Source organism: Chiloscyllium punctatum, chromosome 3 (assembly GCF_047496795.1).
Source record: "Chiloscyllium punctatum isolate Juve2018m chromosome 3, sChiPun1.3, whole genome shotgun sequence".
Taxonomy (NCBI): domain Eukaryota; kingdom Metazoa; phylum Chordata; class Chondrichthyes; order Orectolobiformes; family Hemiscylliidae; genus Chiloscyllium; species Chiloscyllium punctatum.
The window spans coordinates 147,029,501-147,054,992 of NC_092741.1; the positions used below are offsets into that span (position 1 = coordinate 147,029,501).

At 38.7% G+C, this 25,492-nt stretch overlaps 1 protein-coding gene across 9 annotated transcripts in view; it reads right to left on the reverse strand.

The window, feature by feature from the left end:
• The window catches only part of LOC140466330 (CYFIP-related Rac1 interactor A), a 214,683-nt gene that overhangs the window by 100,383 nt on the left and 88,808 nt on the right, over window positions 1-25,492 (reverse strand). For 3 of the 9 annotated variants that reach the window (XM_072561969.1, XM_072561965.1, XM_072561967.1), the window contains one exon: window positions 6,285-6,418. The exons of the other annotated variants lie outside the window; for them this stretch is intronic. The gene's annotated coding sequence lies outside the window, so the exon portion shown is untranslated. The remainder of the gene's footprint in view (window positions 1-6,284; window positions 6,419-25,492) is intronic. 9 annotated transcript variants of the gene reach the window in all.

Consider the following 25,492-nt stretch of genomic DNA (forward strand, 5'->3'; position numbering starts at 1 on the left):
AAAGCCACAAATATCTAAAGAGATAGGTACACTACAAATGACTCAAAGCTCAAATAAATCAATACCTTAAGTGCATCAAATTGTTTGTGCTGACTAAAGACATTTGTCAATTTTTACATTTTAGAAGTATAGGCTAAAATTTAATCCTCATGCTCAAGGATAGTTTGATAGATGGAAGGGGCAATTAAATCAAGTTGGAAGGTGGTGAGTGGTGACATTGCTCCCTTAACACCTCTGAGCCAATTAAATCTAGGGTAGGCATGAGGGCATCCTCCTTCCACTGCTAATAGAGGCTGTTCAGGGGGCAGATAATGCCTCATTCTGCTGCTGCTGATATTGACCCTGGAATCAAGCAGGGATGGACTTGCCAAGTGGGAAGCCCAAAAAGTAAGGTACCAGAGGGTGCACCCTCCTTTCCAGATCCATTGAGTAGGGTATATTTCAGAATGTGAATATTGAGATCGTATGTGTGTGCAGTCAGAGTCATAATTGAGGTGGGCCTGCTGTCATTGAATAAGTTTTGGTGTTCTAAATTACTGTAATCTGCTAAAAACAGCCATTAAAGAGATTATAGCTACATACTTAGATAACCTCAAGGTAATTGGGAAGAGCTAGCATGGTTTTATCAAAAGAGAATCATGTTTAACCAATTTATTGGGGCTTTTTTTGGAATAATGTTCACTACTGATAAAAAAAAGACTGCAAATATATTATACTTGGATTTCCAGAAGGCATTTGGTAAGGTACAACATAAAAAGACAAACTCGTGGGGTAACAAGTTAGCATTGATAGAAGTTTGGTTGGGCTCGCTGAAAACAGTATGCATAAATGGGTCCTTGTCTGAATGGCAATGTGATGAATGGAGCCCCACACGGGTCCTTGCTAAGGCCTCACTCTCTTAAAATTTACATCATTGATGTAGATGAGGGCACAAAGGCAAGGTGGCTAAATTTGCAGATAATACCAAAATAGACAGGAAAATATGATGTAAAGACAACCTAAGGATCATGTACAGAGATAGATTCGGTGAGTGGTAAAAATCTGGCAGATGGAAAACAATATGAGAAAACATGAAGTCGTTCACTTTAGCAACAAGAATAAATGAGCAGAGTATGACTCAAATGGAGAATGATCACCAAATTCTGGGGTGCAGAGGAATTTAGCTGTTCTGCTGCATGAGTCCCAAGAAGTTAAGACACAGGTACAGCATATATATCAAGAAAGCTAACAGGATGCTAGCCTGTATTACAAAATAAATTGAACATAAAAGTAAAGATGTTATACTTCAGTTCTTCAAGTCATTGGTGAGGCCTCATCTTAAATAGAGTGTGAAGTGATGGTTTTCTTATTTAAGAAATAATGTTAATTCACTGAAGGCTGTTCAGAGATGGTTTACAAGGACGGTATGTGGAATCAGTCTTGTAAGGACAGATTTGACAGGTAGGCCTTGTTTCCATTGGAGTTTAAAAGAGTGAAGGGTGACTTGATTGAAGTGATAAGATCCTGATTGATCTAGACAACTGTTCATGGAAAAGATCCTTCCTTTTGTGGGGAGTCCAGAATTAGGGGGTACTGTTTTAAAATCAACGGTCACCATTTCAGGATAAAAATGAGGAGAAATTGTTTCTCCAAGAGGATTGTGCGGCTTTAAAACATTCTGCCTCAATATGTGGAGGTCATCAAAAATTTTTAAGGCAGGGGTATATAGATTCTTGTTAGGCAGTGAAATAAAGGGCTATTGGGAACAATGGGAATGTGGAATTTGAAACATAAACAAATTAGCCATGATCTTATTGAATAGCAGATTAGTATCAAGCGCTGAATGGTCTACTTCTGCTCCTATTTCTTATGTTTGCATGAGGACTGGCTTATTCTGTATCAATATTATAATAAATTTAGAAATTTATATTAGAATATACACAAGCAGCCCAAATAATCCTGCAGTCGTAACAAATTAAAAACAAAAATAAAAGGATTTTACATCTAATTACAGATGGGAGTCTTTCTCAAAAATGTTTTAACAACCATGGTTGTTCAGCTCTCAGATTTCTCCAAGTATTGAGCACTTCAATAGGTGGCAAGACACCAACCCACAAGACAGATGCATTGGATTATAACAGTTTAAAGCCAACAGCTGAGAGACGTCTGTTCAGATTCCTGACTAAATCAATGTTTCACTTATGAAATCTCAAATCTGTGTTGAATTAGTTCACCAAACATTATTGGATGGCTCTTTTAACCAACACCTCAGTGAATTGGCCTCTGCTGTTTTAAATGACAAATATATTTAGGACCAAGTAGTAATATTCTCATTCTGAGACTTGCAGCTCAGTTTTAATGGAAAATAAAGTTTTGATTAACTGATGCAGATTGCTTCCTCCAGGCAGAAACAGACTTTTTTGCTGAATTGTAAACAATCTGGAGTATTCTGAAATCATGTTTTTTGAATGGTTTATCCATTTATCAATGTTAATATTCACTTCAGAAAATGATTAGTACTTTCAACAGGACTATGAGATCATAATACTAGATAGCATGCCACACATTCCTGCATAGCTATGCCCACTACACAATAATAATCTATTTTTAAAAAGTGGTGTGTGAATATAAAACATTGGAAAATGTACTTTAAATTATAATTATGGAACATATTTTATTAAATAAAAGGCACTACATTCAGAAGGCAATTATTACATCAAATTGGGGCCAGCCCTCAATATGATAGTAATTAGCCCTAATTTTGTTCCCAGTTTGAGTGCATAGAGATGGGAGAATTCCCAGCACCAGGAATCCAACCTTTAAATATAGCTGCCCATTTTCCGCGAAGGGACAGATTGGAGTAGGAATTAGGTCAGGTGACCCTACAATTGTTGAGAGCTTCGAAGTGGATCAACATAAGTTGGGTGACTCGAGACTTAAGCAGATCTCATTCAAATGAGAGGCAGATACGAAATGTTGAAGTGCCCATATACTGGTGGAATCAGCTTGTCTGGATCAGATAAGTGTCCAACTGTAACATGGCCCCAGGAACAGATGGCCATCTTATACTTTCCCATGGGAGAATTGTCATTGTTGGTGTACACTTAAACTGAAGTTTAATTAAATCACTTACAACAAAGGAGAGATATCTCAAGATGATGCCATGCGATAACATCAACTTAACACATGACCTGCTGCAGAGAATATGCAGTCATGCTGTTTGCTCCAAAGACACAGTCAGTAAATCAGTGATCAGCACCATAATCATTATCCCAACCAATTACCCTCTTGCCACCCATTCATTAGGAAGGACCATAACTTTTACAGCTGTTAAGACTTAATTGTGAAGACTGTCCTTATAATACAATTCCACAAGCTGTCACAAATGGATAAAAACCTAATTATCACAAATAAGACAGATTATAAAAATAGACAATTCAGCATACAAATGATATATTGAAAACATTTAAACAGGGAAAACTATTCTGGATGTAGGTTTGCTTGCTGAGCTGCAAGGTTAATTTCCAGACGTTTCACCACCCTACTAGGCGACTCTTCAGTGGGCCTCCAGAGTCGCCTAGTAGGGTGACGAAATGTCTGGAAATGAACCTTCCAGCTCAGTGAGCAAACCTACATCCAGAACCTCAACCTGAGCTACAAATCTTCTCAAAACCTGCCAGGGGAAAACTATTTATGTGGCTCAAAAGTCTAGAGAAAAAGTTATTTCTACACTTGTATTCATTTCAATAATGGAAACACGATTATAGCAGCCAGTGACAAGTGGTGTTCCGCAAGGCTCAGTGTTGGGACCACAACTTTTCACTTTATACATTAACAATCTAGACAAAGGAACTAAGGACATTATGGTTAAGATTGCAGATGATACCTAGATAGGTAGAGGGACAGGTAGCATTGAGAGGGCAGGGAGGCTGCAAAAGGATTTGGACAGGTTAGGAGAGTAGGCAAAGAAGTGGTAAATGGAGTACAATGTGGGAAAGTGAGAGGTTATGTACTTTGGTAGGAAGAATAGAGGCATGGACTATTTTCTAAATGGGGAGAAAATTCAGAAGTCTATGTGCAAAGAGACTGGAGAGTCCTAATCCAGGATTCTCTCAAGATAAACTTGCAGGTTGAGTCAGTAGTTAGGAAGGCAAATGCAATGATGGCATTTATTTTGAGGGGACTTGAATAAAAAACATGATGTACTTCTAAACCTCGATAATGCTCTGATCAGACCACATTTGGAGTTCTGGGCCCCCTATCTCAAGAAGTATTTACACCCTGGAGTATGTTCAGAGCAGGTGTATGAGAATGGTCCCAGGAATGAAAAGAATAACATATGAGTATTGTTTGAGGACTCTGGGACTATACTTGTAGTTTAGAAGGATGGGGGGTGGGGGTAGGACCTAACTGAAACTTACAGAACACTGAATGGCCTGGACAGAGTGGATTTTGGAAAGATATTTTCATCGGTAGGAGAGGCTAGGATCTGAGGGCACAGCTTAGAGTAAAGGAAAGAAATTTTAGAACGGAGATAATGAGAAACCGCTTCAGCCAGAGAGTGGCGAATCAATGGAATTCACTGCCACAGAAGGCCATGGAGACCAGCTCATGAGATAGATAGGTTCTTGATTGTCAAAGGTTATAGGGAGAGAGCAGGGAAATGGGGTTGAGAAACTTATCAGCCATGACTGAATGGCAGAGCAAACTGGATGGGCTGAATGGCCTAATTTCTGCTCCTGTGTCTTGTGGCCTTATGATGCTGCAGTGCGACAGCCAATCTTTGATTTGATAAGTCATCACGTGGATTCAAATCTTTTCTTGGACTAAAATTTTCAATTTGAGTTTTCTAGTCTTTATTGTCATTTTACTCATACAGAAAAAGGAGGGAGAGAAACATATTTTCACTTTGCCAGCTCTGAATATTTCCGGTCAGTAACAACTGCAACAGGACCAGAAGACAGTCATCAGGCGGCTTCTCCTTAACTCAAAGGATCCTGGTCTCAACAATCTAACAATTCATTATTCCAAAAGTACATACTATTGTACAGCTAAAAATATACACCACTTGACTTCTAAGATGCAAAACTCTCATGATTTGGAGATGCCAGTGTTGGACTGGGGTGTACAAAGTTAAAAATCACAACAACAGATTATAGTCCAACAGGTTTAATTGGAAGCACTAGCTTTCGGAGTGCTGCTTCTTTACAAAACTCATGGTATTTTGGTCATGTAGCAGTGTCTGACTTCTGTTTCAGTTCATAGTCCAAAGGGAAAAACATGCGGTCTCTCACAGCTGCACAGTGGTGAAGGAGGAGAATACCAGTAGGTCTGTCAGTGATTATGATGTGCAGTATGTTGTCTTGAAAACACATCCATTGCATGCAGAGCAAGCAGCTTGTGTACAGGGCCAATTTCTCCACTAAAACACAATAGCAATAATTGAGAGCATGTTACTCAAAATGACAATCCTTTTTGCATTTTTTTTTCAATAGAATGTCACACACATAGAAGACACAATTCAAATAATGGGACCAATAGGTCTAGGATTTATCAATCAGGACCTTCAAGTCCTCAATAATGAGGTGCAACAGGAAAGTGCTATCCTCTATAGGCTATCTTAATATCCCAATAACTACAAAAACAACTCGACTTGAAGTGAGGGCATCAGGAAAAAGTTAGCAGTGTGGAAGAGTGAGACCTGTTGCATTCCAATATATGCATAGCTTAACTAAACCATAAATAACACCAAATGACGAATCACGTCCGCATGCTACAGCCTAGGTACAAAATATGCTACATATATGCCCTTCAACGTCAAAACTTGCAATTGTGTACAATTCATGTAGGTTCACATGAATGATCATGGTAATGCACAGAGGAAGTGATGAATGATATGCATTATATGTTGGGCTACAATTATTTCCATTGAAGAACGGAGATGGCCTGGACTAAATTGGAAGAGCCTAACTGTAACTCATTTATTCGTATGAGATGGTGAAAGATATCGCTAGGGTAATGAAGAATCATTGTTAGCAGATCACCGTTGGGTATAGTGCTAATGAGGCAAAGCTATCAAATTCTTGAAAATGCAGGAATGGTGGGGCATTTGTGCAGTGGTATTGTCCCTACCTTTCAGCTAGGAGGCCTAGGTTCAAGTGTCACCTGTTTCAGAGATACTTGGTAACATCTCTCAACAAGTTGATTAGGAAAATTTCTACAGTAAGGGAGTGCCAAGATGTGGTTACATTATAAAAGCGATGTGAGCATGAAGGCAAAATGAATACTATTCCTAAATACTCCACCTGTGTCTCAGCTTTGCTTGCTCATTCAAATCTGGGCCATCTCATCCATTGGGCAACAGGAGGAGGAAGAGATGTCCAAAAGCTTTGGCAAACCTGTATTTCTTTTCAACTATACCTCAAGAGTGTTTTGGAGCCTAAGGAGATCAGAGAAATAGGGAACAGTGAGACCACTGAAGGATCTGAAATTAAGGATCAATTTTAAAATCAAGCCTAGGATCCAATGTAGGTCAGTTAGCAGAGAGGTAATGGTGGAACAACATTTGCTCCATGATATACTCCAACTGACCATACCATTGCAGAGTGCTGTTGACAATTGAAAGTGCAGAGACTTTGAGATTTACTGACCTTACCATTAAGTAAAAAGCACTTTTTAACTTTGATGTGGAAATAGCCCAAAACCACTGCCACATCTGCATGGATCAAACTGAAAAATCCTTTAGAAGAGCCAGAAGGTTGCTCAACGGTCTAATTATGTGAATACCCGAAGAGACATGAACTGTAGCTCAATACGCATAGAAATTATACCTCGAAAATATATTCCAAATTAAGAGATATACAGAAGTATTGGCATTTTAAGATAACTGAATGTTTTGACAAGTCGCATGTACTGTACTTTTATACTAGATTGTTCTCCATATTATTCAGTGAACAGAATTGTGGTATGACGCAAGATGAATATGTCGTAGATTTTAAGAACAGCACACACTCTAAATAGCTTCTTAATTTTCTGATATGTTAATTAAATTCTAATATGAGCTTGCTGCTGCTTTCTTTTGTTGTCGCAACCAGTATTTCTTTTGCCAAATATAAATGTGCTTTTAAAATAGAGTAATACAGGGTATCACACTAATGATAATGTGTTGTTTTTTCATTTATTTTCAAAATGCGTTTTCCTATTGACCAAAAAACTCTGGACTCTGAAGCAGTGACGCCTGTGCCAATAATAATTAAAGTCTGCCAAATAACAGGGACAGAAGTCATTGTTATGCAGCCCACACCGCCAGCATAAAACTGTAGATCGGGGGCTAGATAAGCAGCGCTGGTGATGTTAAGACTGTCAGTTAAAGGAGTCAAATAAAAATGCAAGCTGAAAATGTGTTGCTGGAAAAGCGCAGCAGGTCAGGCAGCATCCAAGGAACAGGAGAATCGACGTTTCGGGCATCAGCCCTTCTTTAGGGCTGAAGAAGGGCCGATGCCCAAAACGTCGATTCTCCTGTTCCTTGGATGCTGCCTGACCTGCTGCGCTTTTCCAGCAACACATTTTCAGCTCTGATCTCCAGCATCTGCAGTCCTCACTTTCTCCCCAAATAAAAATGCAAGACTTCCATTTGAGCTTTCTAACCTTCACAGGATGAATTTGGTCAGCTCTCAGTTCAACATGAGTCAACAAGCTATAAAGCTATAGTCTATTGTCTAAATCCAGTCTGGTTCAATCCAATCCTCATTCTACATGTTACGGTTTCTGACTGGGTAACAAGCAGGAATTCAACCACAATGATTAAGCTCCATGTCCGAGGGACGACAGGTTAACTGTAAGATCCCTGTCAGAAATGCCGTGTCCATACTCAGCATAATGACTATACTCTGCACTTTGCACATCGGCATGGCAGAGCATCCTGTGCCATCAATCACCGTCAACCTTTGTTCCACAATCATTCCTTTACGTTGTAATAAAGAGTGATCATTCAAATTGCAGGAAGGTAAAAGCAATCAGCACTGGCACCACATTAATTCATGACTTACTTTCATGATTTGAATTTGGGAACAAGAAACTCAAAATTAAAATTTTCAGATAATACCAACCTAGTGCCAACAATAAAGAAGAATAAAAGATAATACAAAACAGCATGAGAAAACTTGCAGACTGGCAAGTAAAATATAAGTATAGATAAATGTGACGGAATGCATTATGGAATGAAAAATTAAGAAAATTAGTTACACGGTATGGGTAGAATTTCAAAACCACAAGTACAGAAAGTAGCTGACACAAATTACTGAGATGTACTTCAGTTTCATTTTGAAGACAAGTGAGACAAAAACAAAGTGCTAGGGAAACCCAGCGGGTCTGGCAGCATTTGTTTTAAGAAAAACAAAGTTAATATTTTGGATCCAGTGACTCTTGGTCAGTATATGTAAGATTTTCTCTGAAATCACATAGGATCTAAAGCTATCCAATGGGTTTCAAGGATTCTTTTATTAAGACAGCAAACTTTGTTTTAGCTGGCACTCAAACTGGCAAAAATGGTATACCTCAAAATTTCAGAAGTTTACTGTATTATTGCTTCGGCGAGTAGTCATTTGAGGTTCAAGTGGGAAGGCTCTATCTACTGGAAAGTTTTATTTAAGGCAAATTTGCATTATTATTTAAGTGATATATGCTGTAAACAAAGTATAACAGATAACATCCCCAGATTAAGTGAATATCCATCGGTGAGGTTTTGATAACAGCACCCATTTATGGGCCTTCAAAAAGACTCTGAAAACCAGACTTCTTCAGTACAGAGACACGAGTAAGAGCCTTTCAAATATTACTTTATACAAAAACTACTGTTATACAGAACTGTAATTAGTAAACTATTCAATATAGTTTCAAAATTTCTTTCAAGGTAGGATATCAGGTAAGTAGGGTGCCAAGTGGGTAAGGGCAAGGTGCCAGGGGTTAGAATGTCGTGTGCAGTGTGCCAGGATAATGATGGCATATGAGCAAGAGGTAGATGCCAAATAGGTAGCAGGGAAGGTGGTATAAAGTAGAAAAGGATTAGAATGCAAGGTGGAAGGGGGTTAGGTGCAAATTGAATCAGGTGTCAGGACGCAAGGTAGGAAAGCGGACATGTAGGTGATGGAATATTTGGGGGGAGGAGGTGAAGGTGAATTAAATATAGGACCAGTTTAACACAGCAGTTACTGATTATGTATTTAAAAAGTTTAACTTGTCAGAAGTATTTAATTTCATCAGGATGGTCTGAACTTTCCAATTTAAAATGGAGACTTTCGGAGGGTTCCAGGCAGAAGGATTTTGCACCAGAAATTCTAAGTGCCTAGGCAATTCCTTTAAAGCTTGCTATCATTCTCCCATCTAGGCTACAACAATATCTGTCTGATCTTTGGAACATTTGGGCCACTATTCTTCTAAAAAATTATATTCTGCCTGATGGCAGCAATAGATGTTGTTGATTGCAAGTGGTTATAGATTTTATATTTGGCAATGGGCAAACAATTTCAGGGAAAACGTGGTATTGCAATTTCTGTGCAAGTTGCACCCAATTAATCAATTGTGTCCAAAGAGAAATACTTACCAAAGCTCTCTGCAAAACGTGTCCGATCGCTACTTTTATTAAATTTAGACTTTAATGTTCTCCCTTACATGTCAATTTCTTCCATTTGTATTTCAACATCCAAATTAAACAATGCATCTTTTTCATCCCATTTCTCTGATATTCATACTTGTTAGTTATTTTGAGGTAATCACAATGCAGGATTCTAATCTTTCAGAAAAATAACACTGAATGGCCATTTTTTTGTTTCTTTTCCCCATCTCCTTCCAGCTTCAATCTTATTACTTCTGCAAGAGAAGATGCTCATCTACACTTCTCATGGAAGGTTGACACCACAGACCTGAACTAAGCTCTTTCTCCCCCCTGCCCCACCCCTGCTTCTTTTCATGTGCTGATGAGTACTTCCGGTGTTAGTTTTTATAATGAATTTAGTCCTTGTATACTCTGGCATAGTGCAGCACTGTTAAGCCGTTTATGTCTTGACAAAGAATTGGCTCACTTTTCAACAGATTTCTATTGTACTACTAAACTTCTCCAAATGCATGATTTCCCTGTTTTGACACGATTACTGAAAAGAGTAGTGGGAAATATCCCAAAATATACACTTACTACTTCTATCTAGATATTTCCTATTAGTTTCTCTTACGATTTTGGGGCGTCTCTCACCTACATCATGCATTTCAGTATTAAAATAAACACTGACCGGATTGTAGTTCAACGCCATGAGATTTCGAAAAATAACCTTATCAGTCTGTGTTCTTGATCTTCACAAGACGACAAAATGCATTTTGTGGCAAATGAAGTTGAAAATGTAATAGGCACCTACATTAAGCACTAACGCCTGGACTTTACAATACCAAAAATGAAAAGCAGACATGCAAATTGTGGTCAAATACAAAATACAAAAGTATTTTGATAGCTGTGCAGAACAGTCTACACTCAAGGACTTGAAACCACAACAAACAGACAATATCTTTAATTAACAGATAAGAGTTCAATAGTTGATAAAATATAGATTTAACAGCTGGTCGTGAAGTCATAGAGATGTACAGCATGGAAACAGACCCTTTGGTCCAACTTGTCCATGCCGACCAGATATCCTAACTTAATCTAATCCCATTTGCCAGCACTTAGCCCATATCCCTCTAAACCTTTCCTATTCATGTACTCATCCAGATGTCTTTTAAATGTTGTAAGTGTAAGCCTCCACCACTTACTCTGGCAGCTCATTCCAAACATGCACCACCCTCTGCATGAAAAAGTTGCCCCTTAGGTTTCTTTTAAATCTTTCCCCTCTCACCCTAAACCTATGCCCTCTAGTTCTGGACTTCCCCACCTCAGGGAAAAGACCTTGTCTATTTACCCTATCCATGCCTCTCATGATTGTACACATTTATGGGAGTCAGGTTTCCCCAGAGGTTACTTTCACAATGAGTGTTTTACATATTCCATTAACACGTTATGCAGGGGTTTTCGCTGTTGCGACATTAGGTATCTCTCCTTCCGTCTGTACAAAATTGGAGAGGTGGTGAAGAGGGGTGATGGGAAATTAGTGATTAGTTATACAAACTCAAAATTAACTAATTAATAGACATGGCAGCAGTAAAGCATGATCTTGAATTGGCTTGTGCAATGGGTTAAGAGCAATGACAGGTCAGAATCAGCACACTGTCAGAGCTTCCATTACATTACAGTGTGGAAACAGGCCCTTCGGCCCAACAAGTCAACACCGACCCACAACCCACCCATACCCCTACATTTACCCCTTACCTAACACTACGGGCAATTTAGCATGACCAATTCACCTGACCTGCACATGTTTGGACTGTGGGAGGAAACCCACGCAGACACAGGGAGAACGTGCAAACTCCACACAGTCAGTCACCTGAGGCGGGAATTGAACCTGGGTCTCTAGCGCTGTGAGGCAGCAGTGCTAACCACTGTGCCACCGCGCCGCCCATTACATGTAGATTGACATACTAAAGGAGGTAAGAGGATATGCTTGAAAGGTCATGTTATGATTCACTTTAGCTTCCAAAATATAGTCTGCCACTTAAAGAAATATGCCATTGAAATGCTCTTGTTGGTATAAAGTCAGGTCATGCAGTCATGGAGGTCTAAAGCATTAGAAAGTGGCCCTTTAACCCACTGAGTCTGTGCCAGTCAAAAATAACCACTTAATTATTCTAATCCCACTTTCCAGCATCTGACCCATAGCCTTGCATGCCTTGGCATTGGTAAGACCACCAATATCTTGAAATACAGAAACAAAACTGTTATGTATCAAATATGACAACCTCAAATTATCACACTTTCCAGAAGAAGAAAAAAAAATGCGCTCATTTGGGTGGCTGTGGATTGTAGCTTGAAAACTGGCATCTTAATAAGACTAGTGGAATCTTTGTTAAGTTTATGGAGCACCTGATTATTGCTTAGATCAAGATAAGATAAAACTATTCTAGATTTATTTGCTTTCAACCCATTATTGATACGATACCCAGCTCAAAAATGTTTACTGATGACTCCATTGTTTTTGGTCTGCTTCAGGATAATGCCTGTCTACTTAAATATTAGGAATGCTAGTCACAAGACTATAAGTGAGACCAAGACAGAGATTGTTACCACTGCATATTACCTTAAATTTACAAGGAATCTTTTCAAATCTTTACACTTCTATAGTTTGATGGAATTTTAAAAAAAATTCTCGCGGCTCAATTTGAAACATAGTTAATAAAATATTCCTCTATCCCTCCGGTAACTAGTTATTCCAAAAGTACTTTGAAAATGTAAGTATTGGGCGTTCCCGGTTCCTCAGGAGAGAACAAGCACCACATTGTGTATGATGCAGCATTTAGAGCTGTAGAAAACATAAGCTTTTGATTCTCAGTATTAAAGCTTAAGTATAGTCACAGTGGCATAAAGGGTACATTGATGGGCATTGGAGTAGTTTACTGAATGTTTTTACCTTTAATGTCTTCATGGAGGTGATTCAAAATACAGTCCAATACCAACAGGAAATATTCATGCATCAATAAGCTAAATAGTCTTTTCTCCTCCTAAATCCCTTGAGGTTCTCTTCAAATGAAGGGGGGGGGGGGGTGGGGGTGGGGGTGGGGGGGGGGGGTGGGGGTGGGGGTGGGGAAGGTGGCTCAGTGGTTAGCACTGCTTCCTCACAGTGCCAGGTACCCAGGTTCAGTTCCAGCCTCAGGCGACTGCCTGTGAGGAGTATGTACATTCTCCCAGTGTCTGCATGGGTTTCCTTCAGGTGCTCCAGTCCTCCCACACAAAAAGGTGTGCAGGTTAGGTGAACTGGCCAAGCTAAATTGCCCATAGTGTTCGGGGATGTGTAGATTAGGTGCATTAGTTGAACTAATTAGTTGAACAGAGGAACTACAATCTCACACCTCCCAAAGTTCAGTTGCAAAACTGTACTGGCAGATTACTGGGAAAGGTCACCTTGCTCACCCTTTGAAAATACTTGGTGCAGAGCTGCCAGTATTTAATGATAGAAGAAAAATGGTTTGCAGGCCAGGGGTATAAAAGAAAAATGAACTCAATGCAGCTTGTAAACATATACCTCAGACACGGTAATAATCAACATATGTGACATGTTTTAACCAAACTATAATTCAGAAGTAGGAGAATTTTATGCAAACTTGACTCATATCTGGTATGCAGAAAATATATCTGATTTTGTTCAGCTTTCACAAGACTAACTTCAAACTGCAGTAACAGTACAAATGTATTGCTGCAATAACAAAACAGTTTCATCTTTATTCTACCTGAATTTAGTTTTTCCTCCCAAATGCTGTTCTACTGTACAGGACGGAACCTTTGAACATATTTGCAAGGAAACCCTCAGTTCACTGGAAAGTGCATTTGAGCAATGCAAAAGTCTCCTTGTCCAAATCATGCTTTTGTAATTTCATTGGCTGAGCAATTAATGCCAGGAAACTAATTCTCCTCCCTGACATACACTGTTAAATTTGATGAGATAATGATTTCTATTTCTTGAGTGCAAGCTCATTGCTATCACCCGAGTAAGAAAGGTAGCAATGCATTTTAAATAATGGCAAACCAAAGAAAATAACTATCGAATGAAATAAATAGAACTGAGGCCATCCAGCCTATCATGCTTGTTCTGCCGCTTCAAATGTTTTATGCAATTGACTCCATTCTGATGGTCGTCACTCATAACAGAATTGCCTTTTGAAAGCAATGCACAGTACAAAATATGAGTTAAGTCTCAATAACATGGATTTCACCACACTACATCTCTGCATCCTCCCAAGTAATCACTTAGACCATCCAAAACTTGTAGTGTTGTTTCAAGGCTGTTTTGATAATAGTGACATATTCTTAAATAAAATCTGCAAGCTAAATAAAAGATGCACACATTTCCTCTTGTGAATTTTCAAATTATGTACACAACATGCAATAGAACACTTTCTACTGTTTAACTACTACTTATAATGAAAAGTAAGATGCAATGTAAAACATTCCTTTTGCTGCTTAGAATAACATCAAATGACAAATGTTAGACCAAGAGTTTCAAACGCGATTTACTACCAGAGGTAACTTGAATATTTCCATTCATTGACTATACTCCCAAAAGGTAAATTAAAGCAACATAAAATGAGTGCAATTGACCAACAGTTCAATTAATGCCAAAGATAAAGTTCTCAGAAATTGGAACAGCTCAATTCTTCAGTCTAGTACTTTTTTAAAATAGAGTCCTTCAGCCTAAGTGCTTTTGTGATTCATCTAAAATAGATTCTCACTTGATTTGGAGACTGACAAGGAGTACCATTGCCACTTTGTCAGCCTAACCATTACAAACTTCAACACTTACACAGTTTGGATTTTAAACTAATGTCATATAGGCGTTATTCTATTTTGGGGAAGAAGTCTAATACTTAACTAGGTCAGTCTTTCCTGAACCATGATATGTGCTAGGGTGCTGATGACTTGGCGGGGGGGGGTCGACTCTTCCAATGTTGATAGACATTTAAGAGAAAATACTGAAAGGCATTAGTTTATTTTTGTGTTTACATTAAATTAAGGAATCTTTTGTTATAACTCTGCAGATTATCAAAGGACGGAGAAAATCCAAGATCTCGGTTGTTTGAATATCCAGGGAAAAGAGCTTTGCAGCTCACAAAACCAAAACTGAAAAGCAGTTACATCAAAACCTACAGATTCAATGGGGGAGGGAAATTTGTCTGGTTTTGAATAGGTATAAAGTGATGGTGTTAGAGTACAGATAGATTTTTTTTAGCCATACATTTGGAAATATTTCAAACTTATATTTAGATAGCTTGGTTTGGTGAGTGTACTAGACTTCTATTTTATTGTTAAATCTAATTCTGCAGCTGAGAGGTTATGTTTTAATTAGAGAAAAAATAAACCTACCCAGCCAGATTTTGGTCTGGGTTCTTACTTATCCATTAGTAAAATAAGCTGGCATCATAACACACTGAATACTGAAAAGTACGGTCAGTAATATACTGCTTAAACCATTCACTTCACCTAAAATGGTTCTCATCTTTCCATCACCTACAGTGGAAGTTTATTTTCTGAGACCTCTCTTTAAGGGCGGTCTTACTTATTGCATTTATGATGTAGAAGTCTCCTTAGAGGTTCATCTTATAGAAGATTTTTCAATTTGCTCAGTTCCTGAGCTTCCATGCAATTCATTGCCTGTTACTCTCCCTCTCTACTGGGAAACACACAACTTTTGCTCTCCCAAGCATGTATCTTTGGCATTATGCTTAACGATGGAACTGGATAATGTTAACTTTTCATAGCTAGTCAGTCATCCCAGCAGCATAACAAACTTGGTCTCCGTTCAGTGATGTGATAAAACTGTTCCAGAAACATTATTTAACCACAAAAACAAACAGTTTATGCTTCAAACATTTTGAAGTCAGACCCTTCCAAGTCCATCATGCCAAATCTTTGAAAGTATAGCCTTCATGTGACAAATTATTAAGTGACCAGGTAAGTAAAAGAAATTCTGTTACATAGCTACTTATTTGCAGCTTGAACAATATTACGAGTGCATATAAACCATTATGGATGGTTTGCTATAATTTCATCAAAAATAGTAAAACTGTGTCAGAGTAAATGGAGTAAATAATACACAAAAACAGAGACAAATTAATAGAGAAATTACATCCAGAAATTAAAGCAGCTTGTGGTCCTAACATCAGTTAGGAATCTTACCACAGATAGTTTAAATGCTGCTATATGCAGAATAACACGATGCAAATTACTTTGGTCACCAAAATGACATATTTCAGAACTTTACCTTAAAATATGTCAAAAATGAGAACGTAGTTTATCAGATGTTAAGATGGCAGCAATGTCATATTTTTACAAAGCTGTCTCCCAAAAACAAAATTTCCTGTTCATTTATACTTAACTTTCAGATGTAGCTCTCTATTTTTGTAGATGTATCCTGCCAGTAGCCAAGCAGACTTGTTTTACCTGCAGATAGGAGAAAGCTGCTCATCTCAAATCTTGTGGTGCTTCAGTCCTTTACGAACGAAGCAAGACTTGAAAGACCTATCAGTGATGCGGCTCATTTAACAGTAGAAAACTGTTTAACTTTTATATAAAAGTTAAACTATATTTGCAAACACCTGAATTCTTAATACTTAAAGAAAGCACTCATCTAATTAAGTGTCCTAAACTTTAAAATAAAGTTAATCTAATTGCAAAGTTTTAGATGAACTTGATGCCAGCTAATCTTAACAACAACTGTCTTTTCGGTCAAGACTAAATATTCTCCTGTCTCTTGGCCCTTCCTGTGGAAACAATTCAGAATCAAAGGTTGCATAACTCTGAAAATGGTTGGTGGTCATATGCAAGGGAAGTAGCATTTAGCTGTCACCTTCATATCCCCCATTCATTGTTCTTGATTAGGTCCAGAATGGGATACATAGAGGACATTCTCTCCCTCCCCACCCAACCCAGCAGGAGGCTTACTCTCATTCCCCAGTTGAGAAACTAGCCATTTTCCTCACCTGAAATAAGACATATAACTGGGCTTGTGAGGAGTGGAGATAATCAAATGGTTGCTAATTGACCAATTATAGGCCCGGATTGTTGGCAACTATTGTCATCAGTGGACCTTCCACCTCATCAATTAAGTGCTGGGCGAGAAGGGAGAAGTATCACTCAATGGCCAACTCATCTAACTACTCTCTTTTTGGAATTCTCTACCCCCGAAGGCCATGGAAGCTCCATTATTCATCATGTTCAAGACAGAAATCAACATTTTTCCATGTACTGATAACCTAAAGGGATACAAGATAGCACAAAAATAGAAAGTGAGGCAGGTGATCAGCCATGACCTAAAATATTGGAGAGGCTGGAGGGGCTGAATGGCCCATTCCTACTCCTATATTCCTAAGTTTCAGGAAAGCGACAGATTAATTTACACAACCATTTCCCCCAAGGTTGAATCCATTGTGTAACTGCAAACTTTTCCAGCAATTTTGTCCTTGCATATAAGCTGCTCTTCATGTCATTCTGTACCTGTTTTTCAATAATAGCTGTTTCAACTACAACCATTCTCATCCTCTGAGCCTCTCACTAACTGTATTTCCACCAAGTTTTCCAATATCAAAAGCCTTAAATCCTTCAACTATTGCACATTTTCACTTTTCTTTCCTAATTATTATTCTCCCTCCTTCCCTTTTTTAGGTTCCCTCTTCCCGTGCATCATTTCAAGATGACAATTTCTATACCAGGAGAGCGACAGAAATGCAAATTGCAATGCAAACCTTCTTTCAGTAGTTTATTTTTGATTTATTAGATTAATCAAATTTACAAAACATTGGATTATTAAATTTACAAGGCATTTGAAAGCAAATATAAGGTGTGACATAGGTTCAAGACATTAGTGAGTATTGTAAAATTTGGCACAATACAAAGTTGCACTGGCTATTGAAACCCCTCTGTTGGATAACTTTGATAAAAGTACACATATACTCATGGCTATGAGCCTTGGACTGCTTCAACAGTTCCACCACGCAGTGTGCAGTCAGGGCTATAGTCATGTTCATTTGTCTGTAATGCTGCAGTGCAATCGGCCAATGACATTAATTGCTGGAGCTCCTGCTCCCAATTGTTATCCAGTGACCATTTATAGAAGTAGTTGTATGTGGAGAGAAACCTTTTTGCTGTTATGTCCCCTGTGGTGAGCAGTTTGTCAACACAAATTGTCAGGGCAAACACAGGGCACTTAAGATGAAGAAAGAGAGAATGTCCGTGAATCTGTAACCCAGCAAGGAGTTAATACCTTCAGGCATAACAGGGATAATAATTATTTAAACTACAGAAAAATTCAAAAATGTTCATTTTCTTAGCATTATACTAAATTTATTGTGCACCACAAGCTATAGAAAGGAAGGCATTCAGGACTACGATTATAGATAGAGTAGGCTTTAAGATGTACAACATGCATTTAAAATCTCTCAAATTATATTGTCAAGATCCTGAGAGTCAACTTGTCTGTACTATCAAAATTGTAAATCTTTCCTCCTTGCCCTTGTTTCATTCTATCCCTTCCAAAAATGCCTGATTCAGACTTCTGATATTCATAATCCAGCGAAATCATCCTCAAATGTTACTACAGCATTTCATATTTTTCATATAAAATGTGCCTCATTTGAAGAATAGGGGCTAATTTTATAGTAAATTATTTCAATTTTGTTATCAAATAATCAATCTTGATGAACATAAAATTTTAAGAATAGTACAGAACTTTAAACGCATACTGACCAATAGGGTAGCACACTGCTCCAAACTAGAGTCATATTGCGTGATATAGTACAGCAACCTTACAAATATTTTTTATGTTCTTAACTATTCTTTTCATCAGTCATTGTGACAACAATAGTGTAATTTTTGACAATAAAATCACTACATAGAAAATCTTACACCTTAAAACAAGCTTGTATTATACAGACACAGTGATTAGACTTTTTTCCCTTCAAGATAGTGCAGGTGGTGGCCTCATGGCAGTATCACTGCACTGTTAATCTAGAGTCCCAGATAATGCTCTGGGGACCCTGCTTGAATCCCACCACGGCAGATGATGAAATTTGAATTCAATTAAAACAAAATAAATCTGGAATTAAGAGTCTAATGATGACCATGGATCCTTTGTCAATTGTCAAAAAAAAAAATCTGGTTCACTAATGTCCGTTAGAGAAGGAAACTGCCATCTTCATCTGGTCTTCCGACATGTGACTCCAGACTCAGCAATGTAGTTGGCTCTTAACTGCCCTCTGGGTAATAACTGCTGGAGTGGTCAATGTCACCCTCATCCCATGAAAGAATTTTTAAATAAATAATCAGTACTTTTTGTCACTTATATGGTACAAATGTTATCTGCCACTTGTCAGCCTGTATATTATCTGCAGTTGAGTACCTGTTACTCCAAGCTGATCAAAAGGAGGTGGGTGTAGTATTTTTAGTGTGGAAAGAGATCAAACATGATGACAGGTTCCAACAGATGCAAATACGCAGCTGACTAATAAATGATAAAATCAAACCATAAATGGGCACTGTATACTTCCTTCGCTCAGGAACTTTTATTAAAAAGCTGTTGTAAAGAACAGGTAGTTCTGGTATAACGTGCGTTTCAGCAGCACAATGTTTCCATAATGTTGAAGAATTGGGGAATGGTATTTTTGAGAATGTTTATCTTTGTTGGCAATAAGGCAATTCCAGCAGGGATCAGTCCGTGTACTCTGTTCTATGTACGCACCGACGTTCACACTGGTTGGGCGTGCGCCGATGTCAGTGCTGTTCTGCACATGCGCGACGTATGTGCTGCTTTTCATGCCCTTCTGTGCATGCGCGAATGTCAGCTGCTTTCTGAGAGAAGTACTGTACAGAAAGCAGTTTTCTTACACTTTTTAAATGTACCGTGTTAAATGTACTTTAGTTTCATTAATATGAAGCAAACCTTCATTCAGACTGTGTTTTACTTTGTGTTACACTGGTGTGACTTTTGAGCGATCGTGAGTGATATTTTTTGCCAAACTGCCCCAATCCCACTTTTCCCAGAGGCCCTATTATTGAAATTAAGTGATTTTTCTGTTAGGTAAGGTTTTGCTGGAACGCAACTCCAGAATTATAGGAGAACCACCTGTAACAGACGGAGAAGCATTTTCTTTAGTCACACAAGGATAGAACATCATAGAAAAAGAGATTCTGGGAAACGTCAAATTGTTTTCAAACTCTTCTGGTAGGCTTCTACATTAAAAGTTAAGTTCATGATGTTACAAATTGGAAGAAAATAGGAGAGATAAAATAGGAGAGATATACATTTTCAGTATAATGGTCACATTTGTACAGCATTGTTCACGATCATTGTGAACAATAAACATTTATTATGGCGGCACGGTGGCACAGTGGTTAGCACTGCTGCCTCACAGCGCCAGAGACCTGGGTTCAATTCCCGACTCAGGTGACTGACTGTGTGGAGTTTGCACATTCTCCCCGTGTCTGTGTGGGTTTCCTCCGGGTGCTCCCGTTTCCTCCCACAGTCCAAAGATGTGCAGCTCAGGTGGATTGGCCATGGGAAATTGCCCGTAGTGTTAGGTGAAGGGGTAAATGTAGGGGTATGGATGGGTTGCGCTTCGGCGGGTCAGTGTGGACTTGTTGGGCCGAAGGGCCTGTTTCCACACTGTAATGTAATCTAAAAAAAAATCTAATCATATGGCATCTCAAAGTGCTAAACAGCTAATTACGTATTTTTCAAACTTAGTCATTGTTGTAAGATATCAGTCAGTTAATGTGCAAGTTTGCACAAAGATGCAACAGTGACCAAAGAATCAGTTCTTGTGATGTTGACTAAAGGGATAAATATTGGTCAAAAGTCTGAGGATAACTGACCTGTCCTACTTCAAAATGGTGTCGAGGGATTTTTTTTTTACATGCGGCAGCTGGGTGCAGTGTAGCCAGAGCCTCGGCTATACAGTGCATCCAAGAGAGCATTCTCTAAAACGTGCAGCACATCCTCAGTTTTACTCTAATATCAGCCTTCATTAAGAGCTCAAATCTTTTGCATGGGGCTTGAACCCATAACCTCCTGCCCAGAGTTGAGTGATACCAACAGAGCACAACTGGCATGATTTGATGCAAGTGAGAATAAAGGCCAGCAGTGATTTTGGAACATTCACTCAACCCTGTTTCACTCAGTTCACTGCAGAACAGCAAACAGAATGCAGACATTTAGTCACCTTCTCATAATTCAATGTTATTTTGCCCACCAGAAAATATCCAATAACATAAATTAACTAACATAAAATAAAACAAAGAATGCAGTCATATAATGTAAATTATTAGTCGATTTGAATGGAGGATTCTGAATTCGGACTCTGAATTGCCACATTAATAAAGTGGTAGCACAAAAATGCTGTGATTTGGATGCATTCCGAATACTGCAATGCAGAAAAGAGGACACGAGAAATGTTGTCGAGTCATGGAGATGTACAGCACAGAAACAGACCCATTGGTCCAACTTGGCCATGCCAACCAGATATCCTAACCTAATCTAGTCCCACCTGCCAGCACTTGGCTCATATCCCTCTTAAACCCTTCCTATTTCTATACCCATCCAGATGACTTCTGAATGCTGCAATTGCACCAGATTCCACCACTTCCACTGGCAGCTCAGCCACTGATAAGCACCACCCACTATGAAAACTGGTGCCCCTTCAATCCCTTTTACATCTTTTCCCTCTCACCCTAAACTTATGCCCTCCACTTCTGGACTTCCCTACCCCAGGGGAAAAAACTCTCTGCTTGTCCTATCCATGCCCTTCATGATTTCCTAAAGCTCTATAAGGTCACCCCTCAGCCTCCGATGCTCCAGGGAAAACAGCCCCAGCCTATTCAGCCTTTCCCCATAGCTCAAATCCACCAACCCTGGCAACATTCTTGTATATCTTTTCTGAACCCTTTCAAGTTTCACAACATCTTTTCGATAGGAAGGAGACCAGAACTGCATGCAATATTCCAAAAGTGGCCTAATCAATGTCCTGTACAGCCGCAACACGACCTCCCAACTCCTATACTCAATACTTAACCAATAAAAGGAAAATATACCAAACACCTTCTTCACTATCCTATCTACCTGCGACTCCACTTTCAAGGAGCTATGAACCTGCACTCCAAGGTCTCTTTGTTTAGTAACTCCCTAGGACCTTACCATTAAGTGTATAAGTCTTGCCCTGATTTGCCTTTCCAAAATTCAGCACCGCACATTTATCTAAAGTAAACTCCATCTACCATGCCTCAGCCCAATGACCCGTTTGAGGTAACCTTCTTCACTGTCCATTACACCTCCAATTTTGGTGTAATCTGCAAAATTACTAACTATGCCTCCTACGTTCACATCCAAATCATTTATATAAATGACGAAAAATAGCAGAACCAGCACCAATCCTTGTGGCACTCCACTGGTCACAGACCTTCAGTCTGAAAAACAACCCTCCACTACCACCCTCTTGTCTTCTACTTTTCAGCCGGTTCTGCATCAAAATGGCTAGTTCTCCCTGTATTCAATGAGATCTAACCTCGCTAACCAATCTCACATGGGGAACCTTGTCGAACACCTTATTGAAGTCCATATAGATCACACCTACCACTCTGTCCTCATCAATCCTCTTTGTTACTGCTTCAAGTTCAATCAAGTTCATGAGACATTACACAGATTACACTGTTCTCGCACCAAATTTCAAAACTAGCTTGAAAAATTTACTCTAACCTTGAAACAAGTCACTCAATAATTTTATAATATAATGTCACCATGTGTTTTATTTTTAAAATAGTGAATTCAACTAGATTATACTGTTACTTGTAAGATTTCAGTTATTCCTTGTAAAGTCGTTCAGTCATGTTACTAAACAGTATAATCTCAACTGAGTCCTAAATGAATTGAACTGCCAAACCTAAATGTTCTATAAATCTTTCCGCATGGTTCAGACTCTAGAAATAGGTCACTTTACTTTCAAAGACGTCTCAATCTATTATTTTCTTTAAGTAACATTAACTTGCAGTACATGCAAAAACAATCTTCAAAGGCAATGACAACTGCTTTTTTAAACAGTTTTCTGCAATTGATCAGGCATTCTGGACAATATTACTGTAACATAAAGTAAGGAACTCCATTTGCTGTTAGGACAAGATGCTGACACTGGACCCAAGCATGTATCAGATTACACTAACAGTACAACATTTGTCGAAACAGACAAAGATCATTGAAGGTCTTCAATGACTTTTGTTCCACAATGTTGAATAAATAGAGGTCAAACCTTACTTTCCTTGAAAGGTTCTAATTTGATAGACTTTTGTTTTGCTTTAGTGGCAACCTACCTTTAAATTTTCTGAAGACTACATCTTAGCATGCAGTAGATTGTCATTTTAAATATTTGCTTCTGTATAAACAATCCAGTAACGGTTTATTTGCAAAGAACCACATCTGGTTTGTTGCATTTCCAGCTGTATGTACTTTCACACTTCATTCACATGAGGCATAGCTCAATGCTTTCACACATCTCACACTTACTTATGAGTCAGACAATTGTGGAATCAATCTCCATGCCAGGACGGGAGCACATTATTTCATTGAAATGTCAGTCTAAATTATGACAAAATGCCATTTGCGTTTTCTCACCTGGCTGTTCCAATCATTTAGGTGGGCACTAAAGATTCCACATGACCAGATTGTGAGAAGCTGTTCCTCCTCCTCAAAGAAACAAGAACAAAAAGGCATATATCTAAAGTGATGCGCAAAAGAAGCAAGGACGATGTGAGAAAAACTGTTTCAATTAGCAAATAGTCAGGGTCTGATAGACACTGCATAGAAGTGTGACGGAGGCAGGGGGCATGAGAAGTGTTCTGCAAAGGCAAGCCTCTCAAAGATATTAAATAGGGCTGGCTTTGTACTAATATATGCAGTCCTTGGTACTAGACACCTTTTCAACCTGCAGCTAAAAAACAAATCAAACAGGAAATAGCTTGTGTCAATGACATCAAAGCACATTGCTGTCGCTCTCAACATCTTATAAAAAGGATCTAGAAATCGTCCATTATATACAAATAGGTCAACCACATATTGAAACTTGGTGTTGAGTTCCAAGACTGGAAATACTGTTGTTATGACATAACGTGTATTTAGTTTTCCTTTTACTTCCAAACGGAAAAGCAAGTGCTTTTAGCTTAAATATTTTCAACTGCACAAAATCAGAAAATGCTTGTATTTCAGTCAAAGAGGTTTTGAACAGCAGAAGTTTTTTTAGGCATACAATAAACATAGAATTCTGGCATATTAACAAATTATGCTTTCATTATTGCCTTTAAATTGGCATCACAAGGGAAAACGTTACTTTTTTTATTGCTCCTCACGAAATGCAAAATTAGAGGAGAAGGAATTTCTTCAAACTGAAGGTGAATTTGTAGAACTCTGCCCCAGAAGGCTGTGGAGGTCAAGTCATTGAGTGTATTCAAGACAGAAGATAGATAGGTTCTTGATTAGGAAGGGCTTGAAAGGTTACGGAAGGAGGCAGGAAATGGGAGTTGAAAAACATCAACCACGATCAAATGGTGGAGCAGATTAAATGGGCCAAATGGCCTAATTCTATTCCTATATCTTATGGTCTTAGAATATTCTGGACTTAATAATGCATTCAAAGTTTTGAATTTTTGCATGCTATCAGATCTATTATCAGGCAACAGAATTTATATTTACATTCATGCTGTATAAGCTTTTATGTACATAACAATTCCTTTCAACCAGAACAGCAATTTAAATACTATTGAGTATTGTTTCATAGAGTCAGAGATGTACAGCATGGAAACAGACCCTTCAGTCCAACTCGTCCATGCTGACCAGATATCCCAACCCAATCTAGTCCCACCCGCCAGCACCCGGCCCATATCCATACACGTACCACCCTCTGTGTAAAAGTTGCCCCTTTAGGTCTTTTATATCTTTCACCTCTCACTCTAAACCTATGCCCTCTAGTTCTGCACTCTCCGACCCCAGGGAAAAGACTTTGCCTATTTATCCTATCCATGCCCCTCAATTTTGTAAACCTCTATAAAGGTCACCCCTCAGCCTCCAATGCTCCAGAGAAAACAGCCCCAGCCTGTTCAGGCTCTCCCTGTAGCTCAGATCCTCCAACCCTGGCAACATCCTTGTAAATCTTTTCTGAAGCCTTTCAAGTTTCACAACACCTTTCCGATAGGAAGGAGACTAGAAGTGCACGCAATATTCCAACAGTGGCCTAACCAATGTCCTGTACAGCTGCAACATGACCTCCCAACTCCTGTACTCAATACTCGGACCAATAAAGGAAAGCATACTAAATGCCTTCTTCACTATCCTATCTACCTGCGACTCCACTCTCAAGGAGCTATGAACCTGCACTCCAAGGTCTCTTTCTTCAGCAACACTCCCTAGGACCTTATTCTTCTATACTCATTACATTTGATTCTAGAATCCGTACTGCTAATTTTGAGGATTGAATTCCAATTGCACTGCAAGTGCTCTTGAATGTTGTCTGATTGAGAAGAGTGTTATGTTGTATAACAAGCCTTTATTTTCTTTGTACAGTAGTGTGTACTTGTAATTATTAAGTAATCAAATAAATTGAAAATACATTCTCCACCTATATAAAAAGCTGCCTATTACCAAACTCTGTACCCCTGTTCTGTACCATGTTTGCCTTTTGCAGCTCAGGTCAGATTATTGTCCAATTCACTGGAAGGCATTTTTCTTGCCTAAAACTCAATCTGTTCTTGGAGGATTATTTCACATGTGGTCTCCATAATGATGCCTGTTACTACAAAGCCATACAAGATTTTACTGGCTCACTCAGAAGTCATGATTAATAGCAGATGTGCATC